Source organism: Sphaeramia orbicularis, chromosome 1 (assembly GCF_902148855.1).
Source record: "Sphaeramia orbicularis chromosome 1, fSphaOr1.1, whole genome shotgun sequence".
In the NCBI taxonomy this organism is placed as follows: Eukaryota; Metazoa; Chordata; class Actinopteri; order Kurtiformes; family Apogonidae; genus Sphaeramia; species Sphaeramia orbicularis.
Window position 1 is genome coordinate 59,315,788 of NC_043957.1, and position 6,149 is coordinate 59,321,936.

Genomic DNA, 6,149 nt, shown 5'->3' on the forward strand with positions numbered 1-6,149 from the left:
TCTAACTCTGACCTATGGTTCTAACTGACCTATGGTTCTAACTGTAACCTATGGTTCTAACTGTAACCTATGGTTCTAACTCTGACCTATGGTTCTAACTGACCTATGGTTCTAACTGTAACCTATGGTTCTAACTGTAACCTATGGTTCTAACTGACCTATGGTTCTAACTGTAACCTATGGTTCTAACTGACCTATGGTTCTAACTGTAACCTATGGTTCTAACTGTAACCTATGGTTCTAACTCTGACCTATGGTTCTAACTGACCTATGGTTCTAACTGACGTATGGTTCTAACTGTAACCTATGGTTCTAACTGACCTATGGTTCTAACTGTAACCTATGGTTCTAACTGTAACCTATGGTTCTAACTGACCTATGGTTCTAACTGTAACCTATGGTTCTAACTGACCTATGGTTCTAACTGACCTATGGTTCTCTGTCCTCCACATATAAACGTGTCCTTTTTCATGTTTATCAGCTCTTATTATCTTTCTTTGGCTCATTCCATGTAAATAATTAACCTGTGAGTGTGTTTTATATGGACTTTTACTTCTGGGACAGTTCTCCCAGTCCCAGTTGTCCTGGTTGTCCCGGTTGTCCCAGTTGTCCCGGGTTGTCCCAGTTGTCCCAGTTGTCCCGGTCCCAGGCTCCAGATCAGGTTCCTGCTCCTCCCTCTTGTGAATCAGTTCAGGTGTGACAGTGACACAAACACCCGTGGCCTACATACTGGGTCTGTGCAGTTAGCCCCTCCCTCTGGGAATGCCGTTCATTAGTTTGTAATTAAAGCTCCAGGAGCCGCATTTACGAACAGGTTTACATTCAAACCCAGGAGTTTAGGCCAAAAGGAGACATTCAGTCCAACTGTGGAGTAGAGAAGACACAGAGACACTGAGCTGAGGGTGGACCAGAGGAACCCTAACCCTGTCCAGATGACAAGTTCTGTAAGGGTTAAAGGTGGACGTTTGGGTCTTTAAGGGTTAAAGGTGGATGTTTGGGTTTTTAAGGGTTAAAGGTGGACGTTTGGGTCTGTAAGGGTTAAAGGTGGACGTTTGGGTCTTTAAGGGTTAAAGGTGGACGTTTGGGTCTGTAAGGGTTAAAGGTGGACGTTTGGGTCTTTAAGGGTTAAAGGTGGACGTTTGGGTCTGTAAGGGTTAAAGGTGGACGTTTGGGTCTGTAAGGGTTAAAGGTGGACGTTTGGGTCTGTAAGGGTTAAAGGTGGACGTTTGGGTCTGTAAGGGTTAAAGGTGGACGTTCGGTGGATTTGAGCTCAGCTTTCATCCCCATAATCCCACAGCTCCTGGTTCCTAAACTGGGACCACTGGGACTGGACACACCCCTGCAGAACTGGATGGTGGACTTTTAAACTATCAGGTCTCCATTTGTTTGAGGAGGAAACAACAGGTCTGATACAATGCCAGTGGGTTCAGGTGTTCCACAGGGGTGTGTTCCCAGACCACTAGTCTACTCTATACCCTGATGACCCACGGCCGCAGTGAAAAGTACAGCACAAATCACAGCAGTGGGGGGTCTCATCCATGACGGTGAGGACACGTCCCACAGCAGGGGGTCCAACTCATGTTCTTTAAGCAAGGTTATTATCGTTAACGAAAACTAATGAAATGACCAAAACTAAAATTGTAAAAACATTTTCGTTAACTGAAATAAATAAAAACTATAATTAAAAGAAAAAACCATAACTAACTGAAACTGTATTGTGTGTTTACTAAACTGACTCAAACGGATAAAAATTCTGGATCAAATTCCCTTCGTTTTCGTCTTTGTCAATGTCAGATTGATGTTAAATTGATTTATTTAGCTTGAGCAATTTTCTGTGCTGTCTCCATACGACACTTTTTGCTCCGTCACTTGTGTTCACTTGTGGTTTCCAGTCGTCTTCTGGTCCCCACTCTACCTGGAAACATGGAGACTAAAGCAGCAGAGTCCTGTCTGGGATTGATTTGAATAGGAGCACAGAGAAGAAGAGAAAAGAGACCACTGAACTACAACTGAACTACAACTGAACTACAACTAAACTACAACTAAACTACAACTAAAACTAAACTACAACTGAACTACAACTGAACTACAACTAAACTACAACTGAACTACAACTGAACTACAACTGAACTGAACTACAACTGAACTACAACTGAACTACAACTAAACTACAACTGAACTACAACTGAACTGAACTACAACTGAACTACAACTGAACTACAACTAAACTAAAACTGAACTACAACTGAACTACAACTGAACTACAACTAAACTACAGCTGAACTACAACTGAACTACAACTGAACTACAGCTGAACTACAACTAAACTACAACTGAACTACAACTGAACTGAACTACAACTGAACTACAACTGAACTACAACTAAACTACAGCTGAACTACAACTGAACTACAACTGAACTACAACTAAACTACAACTGAACTACAACTGAACTGAACTACAACTGAACTACAACTGAACTACAACTGAACTACAACTAAACTAAAACTGAACTACAACTGAACTACAACTGAACTACAACTAAACTACAGCTGAACTACAACTGAACTACAACTAAACTACAGCTGAACTACAACTAAACTACAACTGAACTACAACTAAACTAAAACTGAACTACAACTAAACTACAACTGAACTACAACTAAGCATTTAGAAAAACATGAAAACTAATAAAAACTATCAAACCTGCTCTAAAAATGAATTAAAATGAACTGAATTAAAGAAAAAGAGTAAAAACTAAATAAAACTAAACTACAGGGTGTCCCATAAGTCTCTATACATAGGAGACATAATACATTCCACACATATATGGTTCTAACATGTATTTCTTTACATTTCTTCTTTATAGTTCTTCAGCAGTGGAGGACACGCATTGAAATGTGTTCCCGACAAAATGGCAGTCATATAGAGCATATTATAGAAATAAAAATGGTTTATGTCAAGAAACGTTTATTTTTCCTGTGTATGGAGACTGATGGGACACCCTGCAGAATGAAAACTCCAGAAAGCCCAGGTCAGACAGGTCACATGACACATCAGACTGGTAGGAATCTGTCATCATGTGTTCTGTTATTCATTTATGCAGTTTTATGACTGTTCATGGAGGAAAGAGAAAAAGGAAAAGGGACCATGGAGTTCCAGACCGGCTGTCCTGGACCAGCTGATCCACAACCAGGTCCAGACCCTGGTCCTGGACCAGCTGGTCTAGAAGCCTGAACCTTTCACACATGTTTATTTCCCTTTTCATCTCAAGGCACCTTGTTTTTTGGGGGGTTTTTTTGTACTTTTTGTTTTGTTTCAATTTTTTAAACAACTTTATTTATCATTTTTCCATAACATTTACATCATTAAGGCATTTCTTACATGATTTGTGAACTTGCCCCCCCCATCCAGGTGGCATCCCCACAAATACATCCATATAAACACACATGTTTCAAATGGACAAACGGAACACTAAAAAAAAAAAAAAAAAAAAAACTTTATATATATATATATATATATATATATATATATATATATATATATATATATGTCACAGTGGAGATTGAAATCCAGTAGGATTCCTAATCCTACTAGGACAGATAGTAATTTCAGTTTGTCCTAGGACAAACTGAAATCCTACAAGAAATTAGAATCTGAAGATTGGAATTCCTATCTGTCCTAGGAGAATTGACAATCCTACTAGGACAGATTGTAATTCTATTTGGAAGTGGGATCTGAAGATTGGAATTTTGGAATTTCAGTCTGTCCTACGATTTCGCCATCACCATTCCAGCTGAATTCTTTTCATATCTTAGATCCAGTATATGGCCCTTAGGTCAGTACACATTGTAACCAGGATGCCAGCTGTCCTATCTGGTCCAACCTTATTCAGTGGCCGTTTGTAACTGTCATTGGTATGTAAATGAGACACATTTGTATTCAGAAATCTGTAGAATTTGAAAAACGTACCTGTAAACAACCCGTTGCCATGGCAACATACAATTTTATTATTATCTAATTGTTGCCAAGCCATTCAGAAAATGTACGATGTTAAAGTTGGCATTAGCATTTTGCTGCCCCCTGGTCTAGATGGTAGGGTTAAAAGTAAAAGAAACAACAATATTCTTACAAAACATGATTTTATTCAGAATTTACACAGACTTTGAATCTAATATTCTATAGCTAAGCTTCAAAGACTTTTTCTACGACTTAAATGTGCTGCATACTACTCACTAGTTAAGTGACAATGAACCTTAGTCTATAGTACTAACTTCAAAATTTCAAACAAGTAATACTACAGAGGTTTTGTCAGTTATTTTTCTAATACTTAAATGTGCTACATACTACTCAATAGTGACACTAACGTTAGTCTACAGCTAACTTCAAAATTTCAAACAAGTAATACTACAGAGGTTTTTGCTTACACTGATATAGATATGAAAGATATGAAAATAATTCAGCTGGAATAGTGATGGTGAAATTGTATGCTTACCTATGCTGAAATTGACTGGAATTTTGGCTGTGAAATGATTCAGTCTATTTTCCATACGTTTTGATATAATCTGACATTCTCCTAATAGAATTCGAGATTGTCCTGACAGAATTCTTATATTTTTTGCCGTATTTTTCCAATCTTCAGATCCCACTTCCAAATAGAATTACAATCTGTCCTAGTAGGATTAGGAATCCTACTGGATTTCAATCTCTACTGTGACATATATATATATATATATATATATATATATATATATATATATATATATATATATATATATATATATATATATATGTATACACACACACACAAGTCCAGAAAAAAAGACTCAAACCAGTGTGTGTTGGTCATTCTGGTCCTATCACCAACATTCTGGACCTCTGGCATTAGAAAAAACAGTCCCAACAGTCGGACTGAGGGCGTTGAGAAGAGGAGGATGGCAGGAAAAGACAGAGGAAGAAAGAAAAATACATTCAGTAAAAACAAGGAGTCAGACATACGGCAGGTTCTGGATCTGAGTTCTGAACTGGGACCAGGTTCCAACCCCTGGACTGTAGACCGAATGTTTTCCTGTTTTGTTTCAATTTTTAATTAAAAAAAAAAAAATCTAACCTAATACTGTCTGTTCATTTACACTGCATTAAAATATGAGTATCAGTACTTTTATCAGTAATCTGCAGTTGAATTAAATGGAGGTATTTGAGTAAATGTGTGTGACTTTAGGTTGAACCTGGACTAAATCTGTAAAACAATAGAAATGAAACAGAACCATCCATCACACTGAAAGTTAGATGTGATTTAGTTTAAGGAATGAGAAGTGGAAAATACATGTTCTACCAGTTTTAAATCCAAATGAAGGATCTGGAATGATGGTGAACTTCATTTCAAATGTATTCCAGATGGATTCAGTGATTCAACAACCAGTAAAATGTTAAACCCAACCCGTCCACTTCAGTTCTGTGTCATTTTATTGAACTAGAGCTGAGTTTGTGAATGCACATGAACTGGACTACAGCTCCTGGCTCTGCTCCATCAAACATCATCAACCTGATCTGAATAAATTAGCCTGAACTTTGGGTGGAAACGCAGTTACCAGGAACTCTTTTACCAGATAAGTTCCTGGAAAATAAGTTCCTGGTCGTCGACACTACCATCAACACTACCGTCTGCTTGGTCCATTTTCAGTGCAGTACTTTTTTAACATGGAACCAGTATAAGAGTTTGATTTTTATCACAGATTTTATTATGTTCATTATTTATTTATGGATATTTCTATGACTGACTATTTCACTCTGTAAAGGAGTGTTTTATCTGTGTGTGTTTTTTTCAGACCACTGCATTGTCATTTGTTTTTGCATTACATCTATGATGGGAATGTTTGAATGACAAAAAAACATCTGAATCTGAATCTGAATCTGAATCTGAATCTAGAACCAGCTGAACCAGCTGTTTATGGGATCCTTTACCCAGAACAGTTGGAACTGGTCAGACTACAGCAGGCCCATCAGACTCAGTTCAGTTCAGTTCCACATGCAGCCTAATCTGATCTGAAGTGGGCCGGACCAGTCAAATAATAGAAATAACAGAACTGAGAAATAATGTCAACTCCAAAGTTTTCTCTGTGTTTTTGAGCGAAAAAAGTCAAATTCCG